Here is a 25,259-nt window from a genome sequence, read left to right as displayed (position 1 = left end):
GTAGGCAATAGTCTGATAAATTGGGGTAGAGAGTTCCAGAGGATGGGGGAAGCTCTGGAGAAGTCCTGGAGACGAGCATGGGAGGAGGAGACAAGGGAGCTAGAGAGCAGGAGGTCGTGTGAGGAGCGGAGAGTACGGTTTGGGTGATATTTGGAGACAAGTTTTTAGCTCATAATTCTATCAAACTCTTCCTTCCTAATTCCTGTAGAATACAGTATATTTCAATGTACATGGCTTTAATTTTGAATTTGCCATTCACAGTACGTAGCATATAAGTCTGTTGATGTAATCTGTTATTTATTACTTTTTTTAACTTTCTTTTTCTGAGCCTGTGGGGCGATGCACAAAAAAACTAAACAGTAAAGTAAACCAAAAACTTGCAAGCAAACACACACAAAAACGTGCACTATGGTGTGTCATGTGTTCCGAAAAGGAAGGATCCTTCCCTGACCCCCTGGGGCGTGAGGTTCCTGACAAAAGCAAGACACTCTGGTCCACCTAGCCAAAAGGCCCTGTCCTTATGATCATGATCAGCCAAAGCTGGCCACCAAGTACTAGGTTAGGGGCTCTCTAGAATAGAGACCTCCAAGGCAGGTAGAGTAGGCAACCTAAGACCAACACATGTTCTCCGTAGACTTCAGGGTGTGTCATATGTTCCAAAGAGGAAGGACTCATCCCTGACCCCCCCCCCCCCCCAGTGTGCAAGGTTCCTGACAGGAGCAAAGCATTCTGCTCCACCTTGCCAAAAAGCCCTCTCCTTATAATATTGATCAGCCAAAGCAGGCCACCAAGCACTAGGTTAGGGGCTCTCTTGAATACAGACCTCCAAGGTGGGGGTTCCTGACAGGACGAGTAGGGAACCTAAGGGCCACACATCTTCCCTGTGGACTTCAGGATGTGTCATAGGTTCTGAAGAGGAAGGACCCATTCCTGACCCTCTAGTGTGCGAGGTTACTGACAGGAGCAAGGCACTCTGGTCCACCTAGCCAAAAGACCCTCTCCTCATAATAAATATCAGCCAAAGCAGGCCACCAAGTACTAGGTTAGGGGATCTTTTGAATAGAAACCTCCAAGGTAGGGGGAGTAGTGAACCTAAGGGCCACACATCTTCCCCGTAGACTTCAGGGTGTGTCATATATTCCAAATAGGAAATACCATTCCCTGACCCCACGGGTGTGCAAGGTTCCTGACAGGAGCAAGACCACCTAACCAAAAGGCCCTCTCCTTATGGTCATGATCAGCCAAACCCAGCCACCAAGTACTAGGTTTGGGACATGGGGAGAAAGAAACCTAAAGGGCCACACATCTTCTCCATAGACTTTTAGGTAAGCCTGAAGACCTGCACCCAGGGGCGGACTGACAACTCATGGGGCCCCCGGGCAATAGGGGATCATGGGGCCCCTGTGTCCTTGCCCAAACTCAAAAAAGCCTATGAAAAAGGTACCAGGGTCATCTCATGGGGCCACCTACTGACCCCGGGCGCTCGGGCAGTGCCTGAGTTTCCAAATGGTCAGTCCGCCCCTGCCTGTACCTTACCTCCCTGTGAATAACAAAAGACATTGCAGGGACAAACATGAAGAAAAAAAATAAATAAAAGGTGTTAGCGTATGATACAAAGACTAGGTCCTGGGCCCGGGTAGCAATAATTGCCCTCTCGGCAAAAGGTCCAGCCCCTAAGGCACAGTGCAGAATAAACATTTGGCGTCCTGGCCTGAGTGCTGATGTTGGGACCCAAACCCATAGAGTTGCACTGACTCTTGCCACTCCCAGGGGGCACTTGACACCTCGGGCTGTGTGGATACAACAGGAAGTAAAAGAAAATCTCACCAAACTGAAATTCCCTCTCAGTTGTCAACAGAACAAGTGTTCCCACTGGAAGATTTTACTTCAATTTATGTTTTGGTTTCAACTCAAACTTTTGGATATTCCCTCACTTTCAGTCCTGGTTTTGATTACAGCATTTTTTTTACAGACTTTTAAAAGCTCGTATTGTCAGGTGAATAAATTTTAATTTTAGTAGCACCATGATCTTTTAACCAATGTAAATTATTAATGTTTAACTTTTCTTATCTGCTAATATTTAGATGTTGACTTTCGCCTATATTGGGTGCCAGCATACGCGCTAATATTTAGATGTTGGCTTTCGCCTATATTGGGTGCCAGCATACGCGCTAATATTTAGATGCTGACTTTCGCCTATATTGGGTGCCAGCATACGCGCTAATATTTAGATGCTGACTTTCGCCTATATTGGGTGCCAGCATACGCGCTAATATTTAGATGCTGACTTTCGCCTATATTGGGTGCCAGCATACGCGCTAATATTTAGATGCTGACTTTCGCCTATATTGGGTGCCAGCATACGCGCTAATATTTAGATGCTGACTTTCGCCTATATTGGGTGCCAGCATACGCGCTAATATTTAGATGCTGACTTTCGCCTATATTGGGTGCCAGCATACGCGCTAATATTTAGATGCTGACTTTCGCCTATATTGGGTGCCAGCATACGCGCTAATATTTAGATGCTGACTTTCGCCTATATTGGGTGCCAGCATACGCGCTAATATTTAGATGCTGACTTTCGCCTATAATGGGTGCCAGCATACGCGCTAATATTTAGATGCTGACTTTCGCCTATATTGGGTGCCAGCATACGCGCTAATATTTAGATGTTGACTTTCGCCTATATTGGGTGCCAGCATACGCGCTAATATTTAGATGCTGACTTTCGCCTATATTGGGTGCCAGCATACGCGCTAATATTTAGATGCTGACTTTCGCCTATATTGGGTGCCAGCATACGCGCTAATATTTAGATGCTGGCTTTCGCCTATATTGGGTGCCAGCATACGCGCTAATATTTAGGTGTTGACTTTCGCCTATATTGGGTGCCAGCATACGCGCTAATATTTAGATGTTGGCTTTCGCCTATATTGGGTGCCAGCATACGCGCTAATATTTAGATGCTGACTTTCGCCTATATTGGGTGCCAGCATACGCGCTAATATTTAGATGCTGACTTTCGCCTATATTGGGTGCCAGCATACGCGCTAATATTTAGATGCTGACTTTCGCCTATATTGGGTGCCAGCATACGCGCTAATATTTAGATGCTGACTTTCGCCTATATTGGGTGCCAGCATACGCGCTAATATTTAGATGCTGACTTTCGCCTATATTGGGTGCCAGTATACGCGCTAATATTTAGATGCTGACTTTCGCCTATATTGGGTGCCAGCATACGCGCTAATATTTAGATGCTGACTTTCGCCTATATTGGGTGCCAGCATACGCGCTAATATTTAGGTGTTGACTTTCGCCTATATTGGGTGCCAGCATACGCGCTAATATTTAGGTGTTGACTTTCGCCTATATTGGGTGCCAGCATACGCGCTAATATTTAGGTGTTGACTTTCGCCTATATTGGGTGTCAGCACACGTTTAGAATTTTATAATATTTTGGTCATAATGAAATAAATGAACTGAAATACATTTATAAAACTAATCCCGTATATTGCATAGTATTACTGTCATACAGGATTTATAGAGCGCAAAGGGAAGGCCATGCTAGTGAGAATTTACAAAACACCATATGGCATATGTTTGTGGACACTTGACCAACTTGACTACTTATATGACCAAAAGTATGTGGACACTTCTCCAAATAATTGAGTTCAAGCAAAGGGTTCTATTATTTCGAAAGCATTCGCAGACTATTTGTTGTCTTCCAGCCTTGTGGCAATAGCTTGAAGGCCCTTTTCTGTTCCAGCATGACTGATATGCCCCTGTCACCTCCACTCTTATCCAAGAGGTCACCCATACAAGAAGCATTCATATACACTCACCGGCCACTTTATTAGGCACACCTGTTAAATTGCTTGATAACACAATTTGCTAATCAGCCAGTCACATGGCAGCAACTTAATGCATTTAGGCATTTGGATGTGGTGACCACAACATGCTGAAGTTCAAGCTGAGCATCAGAATGGGCAAGAAACGGGATTTACGTGACTTTGAACGTGGGATGGTTGTTGGTGCCAGATGGGCTGGTCTTAGTATATCAAAAACAGCTGATCCACTGTGATTTTCACGCACAACCATCTCGAGGGTTCACAGAGAATGGTCCAAAAAAAGAGAAAATATCCAGTGAGCTGCAGTCGTATGGACAAAAATGCCTTTTGTGTCAGAGGAGAATGGGCAGACTGGTTCCAGAGGATAGAAGGGTTGAAGTAACTCATGTCAATATGGACTAAAATCTCTGAGGAACACCTTGTGGAATCTATGCCACGAAGAATTAAGGCAGTTCTGAAGGCAAAAGGGGGTTCAACCCAGTACCTAATAAAGTGGTCGTTAAGTGTACATGCTTTTATGGAGGTCAATGCATGGAAAAGTCAACTCCTCTCCACTCTCAAGCTGCAAGCATTCTAAATTTCCAGGTGTGTAGCATATTTGTTCCCACTTTGCTTTCTGTGTGCTCTCCCAGCAGCTCGCACATCACTACAGGCCAGCAGGAGGAACCACAGTGTTTTGGGGGAGACGTAAATATTGAGCTCGTCTTGAGATTACACACACACATACAGTCAGGTCCATAAATATTGGGACATCGATACAATTCTAACATTTTTGGCTCTATACACCACCACAATGGATTTGAAATGAAACAAACAAGATGTGCTTTAACTGCAGACTGTCAGCTTTAATTTGAGGGTATTTATATCCAAATCAGGTGAACGGTGTAGGAATTACAACAGTTTGCATATGTGCCTCCCACTTGTTAAGGGACCAAAAATAATGGGACAGAATAATAATCATAAATCAAACTTTCACTTTTTAATACTTGGTTGCAAATCCTTTGCAGTCAATTACAGCCTGAAGTTTGGAACGCATAGACATCACCAGACGCTGGGTTTCATCCCTGGTGATGCTCTGCCAGGCCTCTACTGCAACTGTCTTCAGTTCCTGCTTGTTCTTGGGGCATTTTCCCTTCAGTTTTGTCTTCAGCAAGTGAAATGCTTGCTCAATCGGATTCAGGTCAGGTGATTGACTTGGCCATGGCATAACATTCCACTTCTTTCCCCTAAAAAACTCTTTGGTTGCTTTTGCAGTATGCTTTGGGTCATTGTCCATCTGCACTGTGAAGTGGCGTCCAATGAGTTCTGAAGCATTTGCCGGAATATGAACAGACAATATTGCCCAAAACACTTCAGAATTCATCCGGCTGCTTTTGTCAGCAGTCACATCATCAATAAATACAAGAGAACCAGTTCCATTGGCAGCCATACATGCCCACGCCATGACACTACCACCACCATGCTTCACTGATGAGGTGGTATGCTTAGGATCATGAGCAGTTCCTTTCCTTCTCCATACTCTTCTCTTCCCATCACTCTGGTACAAGTTGATCTCGGTCTCATCTGTCCATAGGATGTTGTTCCAGAACTGTGAAGGCTTTTTTAGATGTCGTTTGACAAACTCTAATCTGGCCTTCCTGTTTTTGAGGCTCACCAATGGTTTACATCTTGTGGTGAACCCTCTGTATTCACTCTGGTGAAGTCTTCTCTTGATTGGTGACTTTGACACACATACACCTACCTCCTGGAGAGTGTTCTTGATCTGGCCAACTGTTGTGAAGGGTGTTTTCTTCACCAGGGAAAGAATTCTTTGGTCAACCACCACAGTTGTTTTCCGTGGTCTTCCGGGTCTTTTGGTGTTGCTGAGCTCACCGGTGCGTTCCTTCTTTTTAAGAATGTTCCAAACAGTTGTTTTGGCCACGCCTAATGTTTTTGCTATCTCTCTGATGGGTTTGTTTTATTTTTTCAGCCTAATGATGGCTTGCTTCACTGATAGTGACAGCTCTTTGGATCTCATCTTGAGAGTTGACAGCAACAGAATCCAAATGTAAATAGCACACTTGAAATGAACTCTGGACCTTTTATCTGCTCATTGTAATTGGGATAATGAGGGAATAACACACACCTGGCCATGGAACAGCTGAGAAGCCAATTGTCCCATTATTTTTGGTCCCATAACAAGTGGGAGGCACATATGCAAACTGTTGTAATTCCTACACCGTTCACCTAATTTGGATGTAAATACCCTCAAATTAAAGCTGACAGTCTGCAGTTAAAGCACATCTTGTTCGTTTCATTTCAAATCCATTGTGGTGGTGTATAGAGCCAAAAATGTTAGAATTGTGTCGATGTCCCAATATTTATGGACCTGACTGTACATCAGCTGGAGAATGGAGATGTGGTGATTTTTCAATACATGGGCTACTGGACAGGTAAGTATATAAACACTTTTTTTTTTTTTTACAGGTGAGCTCTTGGGTAAAAGTATGTAGTGACAGGATCACTTTCGGTTAAATAACTCTTGTTGACCATAGTAACCAGATTCTTTCAACACTGAACAGAAAAAAATAGGAGAACATGAGTATCCACTGGACCAATTGTCACTTCCGTATGTATGGGGCCTGTTTCTGCCGAATGTTTGGCTCAGTGTGTGGCCCCAGTGGACAGGCAGCAGACAGCGTTTTTTTATAATACGGTTTAGTGAACCGACAGTTTGTCACCTCTGTTAGACTGCCTAGAATGGGGCAGATAGGCCAAATCCAGACCTCCTTGCTAGGCTGCCACCAATCTGGCCATTGCTATTGTTGATTGAACCTAACAGGTATTGAGCATTTCTTCTTGTTGAGTTCACGTCTTAGAAGAGTAAAGGTAACCATACATGGCTCAATTTTATCTCATTCTGCCTATGGGAAGGATTCAAATATTTTGATCCTCCCATCCACGATAACAGTGTGGATGGAGGATCTCCACTGCACCCATGGCACCCATGGCTACCTAAACACTTTGGTACTGCTGATCAGTGATTACATCTGATAGGATGCAGTCAATGTTTCAACTAGGGATGCTCCGATACCAGTTTTTTCAGAACGAGTACGAATACCGATACATTTTTTGCTGATACCAACTTGCCCATACTACCAATACCTCTTTTTTTCATGCGGTGTGGTGCAATATGAGCCCATACAAAATTAATGGGTTAAAATCACACTGCAAAGAATCGCATCGGTGCAATTCCATTCTGAATCACATTCGGTTTCCTGCACCGCTCCTGTGTGAACCCAGGCTGAAGTCAATATGACAACTAGGGATGCACCATCACCAGTATGGGCTCAAATCGCACCGCACAAAAAAATGTATCAAATAGTGGAGCATTTGCACAAGTACAAGTAGTCATGCAAATGCTTAGTATCAGTACAGATACCGGTATCGGTGCAATCCTAGTTTCAACCAATAATTTTCCACCCAACTTCGTCAATTTTTCATTCGCCTTTCGTCAAGCCTGGTGTTCCTTGCAGTGCCACCCATGGCTTCAACAGATTCGGTAGGAATTGGTCAAAAGTTGAGCCATCTTTGGCCATCCTAAGGTCCAAGGGGTTTGGAAACATATCAGGGAGGGTCTGATTATGTCTCAACCAGGGGCGTACTGACCACTGGGGACCTCGGGCACTGCCCGAGGGCCCGGGGTCAGTAGGGGGCCCCATGAGATGTCCCTGGTACCTTTCATAGGCTTTTTTGGGTGTGATTTGAGTGTGGGCGAGGACACAGGGGCCTCATGATCCCATATTGCCCGGGGGCCCCATGAGTTGTCAGTCCGCCCCTGGCCTCAACTACAAAGTACTACTTATAGGTTAGCTGCAAAGTACTACCTTACCTTGTTACAAAAGTAACTAATGCATGGTCTTGTTATAAGTTGTCCAATAATAATTTTAGAACTTTAATTTTCAATGGTATTGATCATCTCACATCTGGGCAGTATGGTGATTAGGCCTTTAGCTTTCTTGGTTTGTTACATCAGGGTCACGGGGACCCTGATGTACCAAGCCAGGAAGATGATAAAGTGTACTTCTAGGCCAAACTTTTTTTTTTGTTTGGATGGAGTTGGGAAGGATTAGACCCTCAGTCAATTTTTTTTTGCTGTTTGTGTCCCCATTGGGGAGATGCACCATCTAAATTTGTAGTGATGCCCATTGTCCCAGAAATAGAAAGTAAGGGGAAATCTGAAAGTTCAAAGTTGTCCCCAGAACAAGAAATAAGGAAATTATTTTATTGAGCACACTTGGACAGGTATCTTAAAAGGGAACTTACCCTCACTTTCGGAGATTCCCAGTAACCTTCTGTTGTGTCTCAGAGACAGGAAGCAAAAGGAAATTTCCCCATTGGTATACAGAAAAAAATACCCTAACGGGGTATTCTAACCCTTACCTACCCCATCCAAAAAAAGTTATGGCTCTACATACACTTTAATCCTTTATATGTCATCTGCATTCAGTTACTTTCTAAGATTCAGAAGTGCCCTGAAAGGTCATCTGAACCTTCCCTAGTTGACTGTACAGTGCTTTGTATGTGGTTATGTGGTAGAGTCCTTATATCAGGGTTTCTCAACCAAGGTTCCTCCTGAGGTTGCTAGGGGTTCCTTGAGCAATTTGAAGTTTCTGCCTCTCAGATAAGTTCCTACTGACACCAATCATCTTCTTAGCAATCTGTAAAGGGGTAATTTTTCCCAATGACCACAAGTGTAAGCAGCATTCTTCCCACTGACCATCATACTAATGCACAGGTGTCAAAATGGCGGCCCTCCAGCTGCTGCCAAACTACAAGACCCATAAGGCATTGCAAGATTGACAGTTACAAGCATGACTGCCAAAGGCAGAGGCATGATGGGAGTTGTAGTTTTGCAACAGCTGGAGGGCCGCCAGTTTGACACCCCTGTACCAATGTGTCATGGGTTGTAGATATAGTAGATTTTAGCAGGGGTTCCCTGAGACTGGATAGTTATTTCAAAGGTTCCTCTGTGTTGAAAAGATGAGAAAGGCTGCCTTAGACTGTAAGCTTCTGTTGAGGAAAGTACTGATGGAAATGCCTCTATGTACCCTGACAAGTGTTGTGTACTATTCTGAATGGTGTAAAAATAGAATACATATATGTTTTCCTTGGACAACGTTGTTCCTGTTTGCACCCTAATCCTCATCTTCAGCCTTTTTGTATTGAAGGCTCTTTCTGCTTTTAATGGACAATACAAGACTAAAATGCCTACAATAAATATAAGATAGCCCAACCACATACACACACCAATGTGGCCTTCATACAACCAATATAACAAATTTTCAACAACCTCGAAAGTCGGAGGGACGCCCACACACAGCAGGCCTCTACTGACCTGCCTTGGCTAACAGTGAGGCCATATTTGGCCATTTTCCTTTCCTAGGCTGACTCATAGGGGGTTATTTACTAAAACTTCATGGTGCAAAATCTGGACCAACTCTGCAGAGAAAGCAATCAGCTTCCAGGTTTTATTGTCAAAGGTTAATTGAACAAGCTGAAGTAAGAAGCTGATTGGCTACCATGTACCGGTCCACCAAATTCTGAGTGCACCAGTTTTAGTAAATCTCCCCCATATTGTCTATCTACTCTTCCTTACTAGACAGAGGCTAATGGAACCATTGCAAAGGCACAGCCTATAAATGGCATCTCTTCCCCCTCCCCCACCAGGAGAAGATGTACCCTGCAGTCTCCTGTGCATGACAGCTGCTCACAATCTTACACCCCATTAAATACCCAAGGGATATGTGAAAGACTCAATCATACCTCTTTTCCTTTTTTTTTCCCGGCAGGGCGAAGGCCACAATTGCTGACTGTTAATGTGCTGTCAGTTAGGGAATGTATCAAAGGAACAGCCACGGGGTTTCCGGTGAGCAGTGAGCAGTACTGCCTCCCCTCCCCCACTTCATACTGCAGCTTTTTTTTTTTCCTCCTCCTCCCCCACACGCAGTGAGCTGTAGCCACACTGCCTGGAGCTTGGATACAGTTTCTATGCCGATCATTGGCAGTTGGAGCCTTCCCTTGTCACACTCATGGAGGTGGGAAAATACCACACTCCCTGACCTTGCCGGGGGTGGCTGTTAAGAATCAGACTGGTGTTGGTGTAGCTGGGGGAGCTGTAAATTTGCCCAATATTTGCTAATGTTAGAAAAATAAATAAATGCAAGCCACGGTTGTAACCCTTTCTAAGCAATTGTAACACAAAGGCAACAATGCATGATGGGATAGTGCTACGTATTAGCCTTAGTTGTCTTTATGCCAATAGAAATAGGAAGTCAAATTTTTTAAAAAATTTGGGCTATTATGGGGGTGCCCTTTGGTTTGCTTTTGTAAAGACAATTCAATTAGGAATTCCCTTCCTTAACAAAAAGAACATTGGTTATGTGGTGGGTTGTCATTAGGTGATGAGTGGATGGAAGTGTCTGAATGCCCCCTGTAAATTGCTGATCTGTTTCTATAGTAATTCATCCACTGGCGGACTGACAACTCATGGGGCCCCCGGGCAATAAGGGATCATGGGGCCCCTGTGTCCTTGCCCAAACTCAATAAAGCCTATGAAAAAGGTACCAGGGGCATCTCATGGGGTCCCCTACTGACCCTGGGCCCTCGGGCAGTGCCTGAGTTTCCAAATGGTCAGTCCGCCCCTGAATTCATCTTGTTTTGGAGGGTAGAGAGGTTCTTTGGACCCTTTACAGGTTCGTGTAGGTGTTCCTCTTTAACGTTGATTTCGTGGACAGTAGAAGGGTCCTTAGGACCCTTTGCAAATTCATGTAGATGTTCACGTTTAACTTTGATCTTGTAAAATTTTAAATATTCCGAGTAAATTTAAAGGCATTGAAGAATGTGTGGCCTTTTTAATCAGTTTTGTGTGTTTGAAAAGGTTGGTACAGGACAATCTGGTAAATCTTTAGTTATTTTTCTTAGGGTTGTAGCCACTACCTAGGTTCGATCAGAAAGAATCTCTGACTTGCTAATTTTTAACTTGGTAAAATATTTACATTATTATTATTATTATACAGGATTTATATTTATTATTATTATTATTATTATTATTATACAGGATTTATATTTATTATTATTATTATTATTATACAGGATTTATGGCGCCAACAGTTTGCTCAGCGCTTTACAATATAATGGGAGACAATACAGCAACGATACAGTTCAATACAAGAGGGATAGGAGGGCCCTGATCCTGGGAGCTTACAATCTAGGAGGGAGGGGCTAGTGGTACAAAAGGTAGTAACTGTGGGGGATGGACTGGTTGGAAGAGTAGAAGATTCCATTATTTACATACAAGTCTGTGTGATCTGTGAAGAATCCCATGATTCAGGAACAATGGAAAGTATGATATGAACCATATGGTTTACTGCAGGACAAATGTTTAGGAGACAAATTTGCAGTTCACCTGGTTTGTGAGACAATGGCCATTGCTATGTGTGTGATTTAACAGAATGATTTATTTTTTAGTTTAATTTTTTTAGAACCAGGACAACTGAAAGGAAATGCAAAGCCATTGCTTCTCTGTGAGTTTCTGAATTGTTTTTTTGGATTTTTTTTTGTGGTCTGTATCCCGCTGGTCAAATTTCCTTTCATTTCATAGAGGAAATGTTTCCAAACTGAGGGGAAATAACCTGTCAATTGTCATTGGAGAGGACGCTCTCATTGGAATATTATTATTATTATACAGGATTTATATATTATTATTATTATACAGGATTTATATATTATTATTATTATACAGGATTTATGGCACCAACAGTTTGCTCAGCACTTTACAATATAACGGGAGACAATACAGCAACAATACAGTTCAATACAAGAGGGATAGGAGGGCCCTGATCCTGGGAGCTTACCCTTCATCTCCTGTCCCAGTGACATCTGGAAAAAATTGGAATTTTCCATCACTTTTTGTCTCATTGATAATGGTCTCCAGGACAAATAGAGAAGATGAATTTCCCCAGTAGAGACACAGACAGTAATAAAAACCTGACAGGGGTTATAACACCTTCATCCCAATATCCAAAAACTACAAATAAAAGGCTTTAGCTTTTACATACACTTTAAAACCTAGAGTATGGATATCCAACAGTTTAATACCCCCTGAGATGGTCACTTTAAGTAAAATATTTCTTGATGCCAATAATAACTAGATTCTCTCTTTCAGTACTGTACAGACAGAAAGGGGAGAACCTGGTTGGACCATTAAGTCAACTGTTCCCTTAGGTATGGGGCCCATTTCTGGCCAAAGTCTGGCTCAGTATGCTACCCTAATGGATAGCAGACAGACATTATTTTATAATATGCAGCACAGTGGCTAAATGGTTAGCACTTCCACCTGGCAGTACTATGGTCATTGGTTTGAATCCCAACCACGGCACCACCTGCCAGGAGTTTGCATGTTCTCTGTGTCTATGTGGGTTTCCTCCCACACTCTAAAGACATGCTGGTAGGTTAATTGGATCCTGTCTAAATTGGCCCTAGTATGTGTATGTATGAATGTGAGTTAGGGACCTTAGATTGTACGCCCCTTGAGGGTTAGGGACCTTAGATTGTACGCCCCTTGAGGGTTAGGGACCTTAGATTGTACACCCCTTGAGGGTTAGGGACTGATGTGAATATACAATATATATGTAAAGCGCTGCGTAAATTGACAGCGCTATATAAGTACCTGTAGTAAATTTAAAATAATATATATATTTTTTATTGTTCCAGAAACTAAAAGGCTAATAAAATGTCAGCTCATGTTGCCCAAAACTGAGAAAATAGGTTCGTACCAGTTCTTTTATTCTCAATTGTGGGCAAGCCCGGCTGAAAGAAATGTACCCATGCAAAGTGTTAATTAAATTTGACAGGCATGGATCTTTTTTTTTTATTTAGCTGATTTCTAAGGTACAAAGTATTTGATAACATGTCTACCAATGAGGGTTTGAAGGAGTTCCCAAGTATGGCGGAAAGAGTCTCGGCTACAGAAGAAAGCACACACTTTAGGTCGTTACCTTTCTACAAAGTTAACTCACAAATTATCATGGTATTAGTTGTAATTTTGTAACCATTTTCATTGAGTGTTCCTGGGGTCCCCCCTAAGATTGAAAAAGGCTCTGGAAGTTTAGCTGTCATCTCTTCAAGTTGACCCTAGCGTGTTTTTGTGAGCAGGTATGGTCAGGGCTTTAGACTGTATTCTTTTGTGGAAGCATGGACTTATGGAAGCATTTCTGTGTACTCTGTTGTGTAATATTCTGGGTGGTATATAAATAAAGGATATAAATTAGCATGATTTCCTCTTGGCCAGGGTTGTTCCTGTTTGATGTCCCCCCAGTAGAGTTAGGACTTTTTCATACTGTGTGCAATTAAATATTGTTGAACCTTAGCCCTCAGCTTTGGCCTTCTTGCCAAATGCCAATATCAAATAACAGATGACCACATACACACACCAATATGGCCTTCATACAACCAATATCAGATATGTAATAACTTTGAAAGTCAGTAGAAGGCCAGCAAATAGCAGGTTTCTAAAGACCTTTCAAGGCTGACAGTGAAGCCATCTTTGGCCTTCCCCTTGCCTCTGCTGACTCAGATTGCCAGTCTACTGTTCCTTGCTAGACAGAGGATAATGGAACCAGTGCAAAGGCACTGCCTATAATTGGCATCACTTCCCCCTCCCCCCATCAGCAAAGGATGAACTTAATGTCTCCTGTGCATGACAGCTGCTCGCAATCCTACACCCCATTAATACTAAAAAGATATGAGAAAACTCAATCATACCTCTTCTTTTTTGTCTGGAAAGGCGAAGGCCACAGTTTTACGAATGCTAATGTGCAGTCAGTAAGGGAGTGTATCAAAGGAACAGCCACAGGGTTTCTGGAGAGAAATACCATCTCCCCCTCCCCCACTGCATACTGCAGTTTTTTATCCTCCTCCCCCACACACAGTAAGCTGTAGCTACACTTCCTGGAGCTTGGATACCCTGTCATTGGCAGTTGAAACCTTCCTTTACTACACTATTTTCATTCCACATGGAAGTGGAACCCTTTTGGAGATGTTCAGTAACCTTCTGTTGCTTCTCAGGGACAGGAAGCAAAAGGAAATTTCCCTCCTGGTATACTGACAGCTAAAAAAAAGCTTAACAGGGATTCCAATCCTTCCCTACCACATCGAAAATGGGCCATCTGCATGGGGTTACAGTACCTACTAATATTCAGTAGCACCATGGAAGGTTATCTGGCACCTTCTCTCGTTGACCCTACATTACTTTGAGCTCCTGTGGAGGCAAGTACTGATGGAAACACCTATGTACCCTGCCAAGTGTTGTCTACAATTCTGGGTGGTGTATATATAGAAGAATTAAATACATTCATATATAATGTCCTTTTAGACATGGTTGCACCCTAATCCTCAACTTCTTGTATTGAAGGCTCTTCCTGCCATTAATGGAGGATATAGGAGTCAAATGCCTATATTAGATAAAACATAACTTAACCACATACACACCCCAATGCAGCCTTTATACAACCAATATAAGATATTTTCAACAACCTCAAAATTCGGAGGGAGGCCTGCACATAAAAGGCTTTACTGGCCTTCCTTGGTTGACAGTGAGGCCATCTTTGGCCATTTTCCTTGGCAAGGCCGACTCATACTGCCTATCTACTGTCTATCTACCTTGTTTGACGCATGCTAATGTGCAGTCAGTAAGGGAGTGTATCAAAGGAACAGCCACAGGGTTTCTGGAGAGAAATACCACCTCCCCTCCCCCACTGCATACTGCAGTTTTTTATCCTCCTCCCCCACACACAGTAAGCTGTAGCTACACTTCCAGGAGCTTGGATACCCTGTCATTGGCAGTTGAAACCTTCCTTTACTACACTATTTTCATTCCACATGGAAGTGGAACCCTTTTGGAGATGTTCAGTAACCTTCTGTTGCTTCTCAGGGACAGGAAGCAAAAGGAAATTTCCCTCCTGGTATACTGACAGCTAAAAAAAAGCTTAACAGGGATTCCAATCCTTCCCTACCACATCGAAAATGGGCCATCTGCATGGGGTTACGGTACCTACTAATATTCAGTAGCACCATGGAAGGTTATCTGGCACCTTCTCTCGTTGACCCTACATTACTTTGAGCTCCTGTGGAGGCAAGTACTGATGGAAACACCTATGTACCCTGCCAAGTGTTGTCTACAATTCTGGGTGGTGTATATATAGAAGAATTAAATACATTCATATATGATGTCCTTTTAGACATGGTTGCACCCTAATCCTCAACTTCTTGTATTGAAGGCTCTTCCTGCCATTAATGGAGGATATAGGAGTCAAATGCCTATATTAAATAAAACATAACTTAACCACATACACACCAATGCAGCCTTTATACAACCAATATAAGATATTTTCAACAACCTCAAAATTTGGAGGGAGGCCTGCACATAAAAGGCTTTACTGGCCTTCCTTGGTTGACAGTGAGGCCATCTTTGGCCATTTTCCTTGGCAAGGCCGACTCATACGGCCTATCTACTGTCTATCTACCTTGTTTGACGCATGCTAATGTGCAGTCAGTAAGGGAGTGTATCAAAGGAACAGCCACAGGGTTTCTGGAGAGAAATACCACCTCCCCTCCCCCACTGCATACTGCAGTTTTTTATCCTCCTCCCCCACACACAGTAAGCTGTAGCTACACTTCCTGGAGCTTGGATACCCTGTCATTGGCAGTTGAAACCTTCCTTTACTACACTATTTTCATTCCACATGGAAGTGGAACCCTTTTGGAGATGTTCAGTAACCTTCTGTTGCTTCTCAGGGACAGGAAGCAAAAGGAAATTTCCCTCCTGGTATACTGACAGCTAAAAAAAGCTTAACGAGGGATTCCAATCCTTCCCTACCACATCAAAAATGGGCCACCTGCATGGGGTTACAGTACCTACTAATATTCAGTAGCACCATGGAAGGTTATCTGGCACCTTCTCTTGTTGACCCTACATTACTTTGAGCTCCTGTGGAGGCAAGTACTGATGGAAACGCCTATGTACCCTGCCAAGTGTTGTCTACAATTCTGGGTGGTGTATATATAGAAGAATTAAATACATTCATATATAATGTCCTTTTAGACATGGTTGCACCCTAATCCTCAACTTCTTGTATTGAAGGCTCTTCCTGCCATTAATGGAGGATATAGGAGTCAAATGCCTATATTAAATAAAACATAACTTAACCACATACACACCAATGCAGCCTTTATACAACCAATATAAGATATTTTCAACAACCTCAAAATTTGGAGGGAGGCCTGCACATAAAAGGCTTTACTGGCCTTCCTTGGTTGACAATGAGGCCATCTTTGGCCATTTTCCTTGGCAAGGCCGACTCATACTGCCTATCTACTGTCTATCTACCTTGTTTGATGAATGCTAATGTGCAGTCAGTAAGGGAGTGTATCAAAGGAACAGCCACAGGGTTTCTGGAGAGAAATACCATCTCCCCTCCCCCACTGTATACTGCAGTTTTTTTATCCTCCTCCTCCCCCACACACAGTAAGCTGTAGCTACACTTCCAGGAGCTTGGATACCCTGTCATTGGCAGTTGAAACCTTCCCTTACTACACTATTTTCATTCCACATGGCGGTAGAACACTTTTGGAGATTTTCAGTAACCTTCTGTTGCTTCTCAGGGACAGGAAGCAAAAAATTTCCCTCCTGGTATACTGACAGCTAAAAAAAAGCTTAACGGGGGATTCCAACCCTTCCCTACCACATCAAAAATGGGCCATCTGCATGGGGTTACAGTACCTCCTAATATTCAAAAGCACCATGGAAGGTTATCTGGCACCTTCTCTCGTTGATCCTACATTACTTTGAGCTCCTGTGGAGGCAAGTACTGATGGAAACGCCTATGTACCCTGCCAAGTGTTGTCTACAATTCTGGGTGGTGTATATATAGAAGAATTAAATACATTCATATATAATGTCCTTTTAAACATGGTTGCACCCTAATCCTCAACTTCTTGTATTGAAGGCTCTTCCTGCCATTAATGGAGAATATAGGAGTCAAAAGCCTATATTAGATAAAAGATAACTTAACCACATACACACCCCAATGCAGCCTTTATACAACCAATATAAGATATTTTCAACAACCTCAAAATTCAGAGAGAGGCCTGCACATGTGAGGCCTTTACTGACCTTCCTTGGCTGACAGTGAGGCCATCTTTGGCCGTTTTCCTTGGCAAGGCCGACTCATACTGCCTATCTACTGTCTATCTACCTTGTTTGATGAATGCTAATGTGCAGTCAGTAAGGGAGTGTATAAAAGGAACAGCGATAGGGTTTCTGGAGAAGAACTACCATCTCCCCCTCCCCCACTGTATGCTGCAGTTTTTTTATCCTCCTCCTCCCCCACATACAGCAAGCTGTAGCTACACTTCCTGGAGTTTTGATACCCTGTCATTGGCAGTTGAAACCTTCTCTTATTACACTATTTTCATTCCACATGGCGGTAGAACACTTTTGGAGATGTTCAGTAACCTTCTGTTGCTTCTCAGGGACAGGAAGCAAAAAATTTCCCTCCTGGTATACTGACAGCTAAAAAAAAGCTTAACGGGGGGATTCCAACCCTTCCCTACCACATCGACAATGGGCCATCTGCATGGGGTTACAGTACCTCCTAATATTCAAAAGCACCATGGAAGGTTATCTGGCACCTTCTCTCGTTGACCCTACATTGCTTTGAGCTCCTGTGGAGGCAAGTACTGATGGAAACACCTATGTACCCTGCCAAGTGTTGTCTACAATTCTGGGTGGTGCATATATAGAAGAATTAAATACATTCATATATGATTTCCTTTTGGACATGGTTGCACCCTAATCCTCAACTTCTTGTATTGAAGGCTCTTCCTGCCTTTAATGGAGGATATAGGGGTCAAATGCCTATATTAGATAAAATATAACTTAACCACATACACACACCAATGCAGCCTTTATACAACCAATATAAGATATTTTCAACAACCTCAAAATTCAGAGAGAGGCCTGTACATAAGAGGCCTTTACTGACCTTCCTTGGCTGACAGTGAGGCCATGTTTGACCATTGGCAAGGCCGACTCATAGTGCCTATCTACTGTCTATCTACCTTGCTAGACAGAAACTAATGGAATCAATGCAAAGGTGGCAGCCTATAAATAGTGTCTCCTCCCCCTCCCCCACCAGCAGAGGATGTACCCTGCAGTCTCCTGTGCATGACAGCTGCTCACAATCTTACACCCCATTAAATACCCAAGGGATATGCGAAAGACTCACTCATACCTCTTCTCCTTTTTCTTCCGGCAGGGCGAAGGCCACAATTGCTGAATGTTAATGTGCTGTCAGTTAGGGAATGTATCAAAGGAACAGCCACGGGGTTTCTGTTGAGCAATACTGCCTCCCCTCCCCCACTTTATGCAGCAGATTTTTTCTTCTCCTCCTCCCCCACACACAGTGAGCTGTAGCCACACTTCCTGGAGCTTGGAATACAGTGTCTATGCCGATCATTGGCAGTTGGAGCCTTCCCTGTTCACACTGTTTTCATTCCACATGGAGGTGGGAAAATACCACACTCCCTGACCTTGCCAGTGGTGGCTGCTAAGAATCAGACTGGTGTTGGTGCAGCTGGGGGAGCTGTAGATTTGCAAAACATTTGCTAATGTAAGAAGAAAATATAAATGCGAGCCACGGTTGTAACCCTTTCTAACCAATTATATCACAAAGGCAGCATTTGCATAATGGGATGGTGATGCATTTGATTCTTATATTCTTTATAGAAATAGGAAGTCATACTTAAAACAAAATTTTACGTTTTGGCTATTATGAGGGCACCCTTTGGTTTCCTGTTAAATTTGTAAAGACAATTCAATTAACAATTACCTTCCTGAACAAATAGGACATTGGTTATGTGGTGGGTTGCCATTAGGTGATAAGTGGATAGTTTTGTCTGAATGTCCCCCGTAAATCACTGATCTGCTGTCACCGATCTGCTGTCGTATAATTCATTTTTTTTTTGGAGGGTAGAGAGGTTCTTTGGACCCTTTACGAGTTCATGTAGGTGTTCCTCTTTACCTTTGATTTTCAGGACAATTCAATTAAGAATGACTTTCCTTAACAAAAAGAACATTGGATATGTATTGGGTTGTCATTAGATGACGAGGACAATGGTTGTGTGGTGGGTTGCCATTAGGTGATAAGTGGATAGATTTGTCTGAATGTCCCCCATAAATCACCGATCTGCTGTCCTATAATTAATTTTTTTTGGAGGGTAGAGAGGTTCTTTGGACCCTTTACGAGTTCATGTAGGTGTTCCTCTTTACCTTTGATTTTCAGGACAATTCAATTAAGAATGACTTTCCTTAACAAAAAGAACATTGGTTATGTGGTGGGTTGTCATTAGGTGATGAGGACAATGGTTGTGTGGTGGGTTGTCATTAGATGATGAGGACAATGGTTGTGTGGTGGGTTGCCATTAGGTGATAAGTGGATAGATTTGTCTGAATGTCCCCCATAAATCACCGATCTGCTGTCCTATAATTAATATTTTTGGAGGGTAGAGAGGTTCTTTGGACCTTTTACGAGTTCATGTAGGTGTTCCTCTTTAACTTTGATTTTCAGGACAATTCAATTAAGAATGACTTTCCTTAACAAAAAGAACATTGGATATGTGGTGGGTTGTCATTAGATGATGAGGACAATGGTTGAGTGGTGGGTTGCCATTAGGTGATAAGTGGATAGATTTGTCTGAATGTCCCCCATAAATCACCGATCTGCTGTCGTATAATTAATTTTTTTTGGAAGGTAGAGAGATTCTTTGGACCCTTTACGAATTCATGTAGGTGTTCCTCTTTAACATTGATTTTCAGGACAATTCAATTAAGAATGACTTTCCTTAACAAAAAGAACATTGGTTATGTGGTGGGTTGTCATTAGGTGATGAGTGGATGGAATTGTCTGAATGCCCCCTGTAAATTGCTGTTTTAATACGAATTCATCTTGTTTTGGAGGGTAGAGAGGTTCTTTGGACCCTTTACAGGTTCATGTAGGTGTTGCTCTTTAACTTTGATTTTGTGGACAGTAGAAGGGTCCTTAGGACCCTTTACAAATTCATGTAGATGTTCATGTTTAACTTTGATCTTGTAAAATTTAAAATAATATGAGTAAATCCAAAGGAATTGAAGAATGTGTGGCCTTTTTAACCATTTTTTTTTTAAAAAAAAAAAGAAAAGCTTGGTATTATTATTATTATTATATATTATTTATATAGCGCCAACAGTTTGCACAGCGCTTTACAAGTATAAGACGCATTGATAAATCTCTACTTATTTTTCTTGGGGTTGAAGAAACTGTTGGAAGATAATCTCTGACTCGCTAGTATTTAAATTGCTGAAATATTTAAATGTTAGTCTGTGTTATCTGTGAAGAAACACATCATTCGTGAACAATGGAAATTGTGATTCCATGAATACGTTTTCCACAGGACAAAGGTTCATGAGACAAATTTGGAGTTCTCCTGGTTTGTGAGACAATTTGGCCATCACATGTGTGTGGTGTAACTGAGTGATTTATTTTAAAGCTGAATCTTTTAGAACTTTGAAATTTCAACAGAAATGCAACGCCATTGCTTCTCTGAGTTTCTGAATTGTTGTCAAGATCTTCACTGATTGAAACTATTAGTTTTGTATGGGCCTTTTTTAGGTTTTATTTTTTTTTCTTTATCCCGTTAGTCATATTTCATTTAATTTCCAGTTCCAGCATAACTTCACTCTCTCAATCAACAATGACTATTTATAATCCTTATACTGCTAACATCAGTAAATAGATAGATAGGTACACTGAAGGAAATAAGTATTTGATCGAGTTCTTTGGCATCAACTCAACTCGCCGTGTTTGGAGGAAGAGGAATGCTACCTATGAGCCCAAGAACACCATCCCAACTGTGAAACATGGTGGTGGAAACATTCTGCTTTGGGGGTGTTTTTCTGCTAAGGGGACAGGACAACTGCACCGCATCAAAGGGATGATATACGGGGCAATGTACCGTCAAATCTTGGGTGAGAACCTTCTTCCCTCAGCCAGGGCATTGAAAATGGGTCGTGGATGGGTGTTCCAGCATGACAATGACCCAAAACACATGGCCAAGCAACAAAGGAGTGGCTCAAGAAGAAGCACATTAAAGTCCTGGAGTGACCTTGCCAGTCTTCAGACCTTAATCCGATTGAAAATCTGTGGAGGGAGCTGAAAGTTCGAGTTGCCAAACGTCAGCCACCAAACCTTAATGATTTGGAGAGGATCTGCCAAGAGGAGTGGGCCAAAATCCCTCCAGAGATGTGTGCAAACCTGGTGGCCAACTACAGGAAACGTCTGACCTCTGTGATTGCCTACAAGGGATTTGCCACCAAGTACTAAGTCTTGTTTTGTGAAGGGGATCAAATACTTATTTCCCTCATGAACATGCAAATCAGTGCATGATTTGTTAGACATGCATTTCTGCTGAATTTGTTGTTGCTATTCTGTCTCTCAGTGTTACAATACACCTACCATTTGATTTTTTGACTGATTATTTCTTTGTGAGTGGGCAAACATTCAAAATCAGCAGGGGATCAAATACTTATTTTTTTTAATTTCTTCACTTACTTCCTGGTTTCCATGCCTAGGCACATTATGTCATACATCCCAGCAGTTTTCAGGAGGGGAGGGAGGGTTCTCATCTCAGCCAATGTCTGAACTAAGGGCAGATGGATTCCAGGAAGTAAATGCTACATGAATCATCTGCCCTTATTCAAGATGGACACTGCCAGAAATGCCAGGGGGTGTTTTTCAAAATGATTTCTTAGCAAAATCAAGCATGGCGACATGGAAGAATGGGTGAGCTTGCTTTGAATATTAACAATGAATTAAATAGCATTTTTGGTTTGTGGCGCTCAGATACAGTGCAGTTGCACTTTAAAGAGATAGGAAATGAGAGGACATCTTTCCAAAATGAAGGGAATTTCTCTTTAAACTGTCATTGGAAAGGTGTTCCCATTGGATTAGTCCCTGTCTCTTCCTGTCCCAGTAACATTCTGGATTTCCATTCAATTTATGTGAGGGTGAATCTCTCCAACAGAGACACAGACAGTAAATAAACCCGATGGTTTTCATTCATCACCATTCTATCCAAAACTATAAATAAAAGGCTTTGGTTTTATATACACTTTGAAATTTAAGATTTGGCTATCCAACAGTTTAATTACCTATTTTCACAAGCTTTTAACCGTATCAGTCTGGTACCTGATCTTTCAAAACCAGTATTTTTACTTACCCTCTCTGGCAGTCTTTGCGTTGAAAAGTCACCTTCGTGAAGAGCTCTGGGCACGGATACTATCTAAAGCTTACAGGTATGTCAAATAGCATGTTTATCACCGGATGCTGTGGATCCTCCCACCAACCGCTATGTTACTACAGGACACCGTAGTGACATAGGGGTCATCAGATGGAACCACAGCACAATTCCACCTGGAAATGTCAAAAAGTCTCTGTTCCTTGGGTTCTTTAAGAAAGCAAAGTCAACATCCACCGAAAGGTAAGTACAAAGCTTCTCCTTCCGAGGGCATTGGTGCAGTAATTTTTTACACCCCCTGAGATGGTCACTTTAGGTAAAATAACCCTTGATGCCAATAGTAACTGGATTTTCTTTCTCTCATCACTGTACCAAAAGCAAGGGGAGAACCTGGTTATGCCATTGAGACAACTGCTCCTCCCTTAGTTATGAGGACCATTTCTGGCAAAAGTCTGGTACGGTATGCCACCCTAATGCACAAGAGGCAGACGTTATTTTATAATATGGTTTCTTGTTTGGTAAACTGAGAGGTTAATTAACTGCAGCCACAAAGTGGTTTCAAAACCAGTATTTTTACTTACCCTCTCCGGCAACCTTTGTGTTGAAAAGTCACCTTCTTGAAGAGCTCTGGGCACGGATACTATCTAAAGCTTACAGGTATGTCAAATAAAATGTTTATCACTGGATGCTGTGGATCCTCCCACCAACCACTATGTTACTACAGGACACCGTAGTGACATAGGGGTCAACAGATGGAACCACAGCACAATTCCACCTGGAAATGTCAAAAAGTCTCTGTTCCTTGGGTTCTTTAAGAAAGCAAAGTCAACATCCACCGGAAAGGTAAGTACGAAGCTTCTCCTTCCGAGGGCATTGGTGCAATAATTTTTTACACCCCCTGAGATGGTCACTTTAGGTAAAATAACCCTTGATGCCAATAGTAACTGGATTTTCTTTCTCTCATCACTGTACCAAAAGCAAGGGGAGAACCTGGTTATGCCATTGAGACAACTGCTCCTCCCTTAGTTATGAGGACCATTTCTGGCAAAAGTCTGGTACGGTATGCCACCCTAATGCACAAGAGGCAGACGTTATTTTATAATATGGTTTCTTGTTTGGTAAACTGAGAGGTTAATTAACTGCAGCCACAAAGTGGTTTCAAAACCAGTATTTTTACTTACCCTCTCCGGCAACCTTTGTGTTGAAAAGTCACCTTCTTGAAGAGCTCTGGGCACGGATACTATCTAAAGCTTACAGGTATGTCAAATAAAATGTTTATCACTGGATGCTGTGGATCCTCCCACCAACCACTATGTTACTACAGGACACCGTAGTGACATAGGGGTCAACAGATGGAACCACAGCACAATTCCACCTGGAAATGTCAAAAAGTCTCTGTTCCTTGGGTTCTTTAAGAAAGCAAAGTCAACATCCACCGGAAAGGTAAGTACGAAGCTTCTCCTTCCGAGGGCATTGGTGCAGTAATTTTTTACACCCCCTGAGATGGTCACTTTAGGTAAAATAACCCTTGATGCCAATAGTAACTGGATTTTCTTTCTCTCATCACGGTACCAAAAGCAAGGGGAGAACCTGGTTATGCCATTGAGACAACTGCTCCTCCCTTAGTTATGAGGCCCATTTCTGGCAAAAGTCTGGCACGTTATGCCGCCCTAATGAACAAGAGGCAGACGTTATTTTATAATATGGTTTCTTGTTTGGTAAACTGAGAGACTAATTAACTGCAACCACAAAGTGCCCATAATGGAGAAAATAGGCCATACCAAAACTCTTCTTCTCTGTTGTGGGCACGCCAGGCTGAAACAATTCTACCCATTCATAGTGTTAATTAAAATTGGCAAGCATGGGTCATTTTTTCTTGTTTAGCTCACTTCTTAGAACAGTAAGGTAGAAAGTAGTTATCAACATGTCCCAGAGGGTTTGTAGAAGTTCCCAAATATGGCTCAAAGAGTTTTAGCTACAAAACACAGCACAACCTTTAGGTCCATACCTTGCTTCAAAGTTAACTCATGCATGGCCCTGGTATTAGTTGTACATTTGGAAACATCTGCGTTGAGTCCAGGGGCGGACTGACAACTCATGGGGCCCCCGGGCAATAGGGGATCATGGGGCCCCTGTGTCCTTGCCCAAACTCAAAAAAGTCTATGAAAAAGGTACCAGGGGCATCTCATGGGGCCCCTTACTGAGCCCAGACCCTTGGGCAGTGCCCGAGTTTCCAAATGGTCAGTCCGCCCCTGGTTGAGTCCCCCCTCCTCTAAAATTCAAAAAGGCCCTGGAAGTTTAGCTGTAGAGACTGTAAACTCGTGTGGAAGCATGGACTTATGGAAACTATTTTATATACTCTGTTGTGTAATATTCGGGGTGCTATATCAATAGAGGATATAAATAATATAAATAAAAGTATGATTTTCTTATGGACAAAGCTGTTCCTGTTTGATGTCCCGCAGAAGAGTTGTGACTTTACTTTGCTGCTTGCAATTAAACATTATTGCGCCTTAACCCTCAACTTTAGTCTTCTTGTCAAATGCCAATATCAGAAAACAGACAACCACATACACACACCAATGTGGTCTCCTTACAACCAATATAAGATATGTAATAACTTTTAAAGTTGGAGGGAGGCCCACACACAGCAAGCTTCTAAAACCCTTTCTAGGCTGACAGTGAAGGCCATCTTTGGCCTTCTCTTTGCCTCGGCTGACTCAGATTGTCTGTCTACTGTTCCTTGTTGGACAGAGGCTAATGGAACCTATAATTAGCACCACTTTCCCCTCCCCCACCAGCAGAGGATGAATTGCATATCTCTTGTGCATAACAGCTGTTCACAATCCTACACCCCATTGAATACCCAAGGCATATGTGAAAGACTCAATCATACCTCTTCTTCTTTTTTTTCCCGTCAGGGCGAAGGCCACAATTGCTGAATGTTAATGTGCTGTCAGTAAGGGAATGTATCAAAGGAACAGCCACGGGGTTTCCGGAAAGCAATACTGCCTCCCCTCCCCCACTGTATAC

General features: G+C 42.5%; 1 protein-coding gene across 6 annotated transcripts in view; it reads right to left on the bottom strand.

The window, feature by feature from the left end:
• Positions 1-25,259, bottom strand: part of CCDC71 (coiled-coil domain containing 71) — a 122,840-nt gene that overhangs the window by 54,707 nt on the left and 42,874 nt on the right. Inside the window, exon 1 of one of the 6 annotated variants that reach the window (XM_089690717.1) lies at positions 25,123-25,144. The exons of 2 other annotated variants lie outside the window; for them this stretch is intronic. The gene's annotated coding sequence lies outside the window, so the exon portion shown is untranslated. Of the gene's footprint in view, positions 1-9,659; positions 9,761-18,181; positions 18,312-25,122; positions 25,145-25,259 lie in introns of those variants that run through there. 3 more of the 6 variants (XM_089690712.1, XM_089690715.1, XM_089690714.1) reach the window with 3 other exon arrangements.

The sequence above is a fragment of the Staurois parvus genome, unplaced genomic scaffold (assembly GCF_062004578.1).
Source record: "Staurois parvus isolate SC_StPar_1 unplaced genomic scaffold, SC_StPar_1.0 ptg000540l, whole genome shotgun sequence".
NCBI classification, from domain to species: domain Eukaryota; kingdom Metazoa; phylum Chordata; class Amphibia; order Anura; family Ranidae; genus Staurois; species Staurois parvus.
Note: the sequence above shows the minus strand (reverse complement) of the source record. Positions and strands in the feature narration are given on the sequence as shown.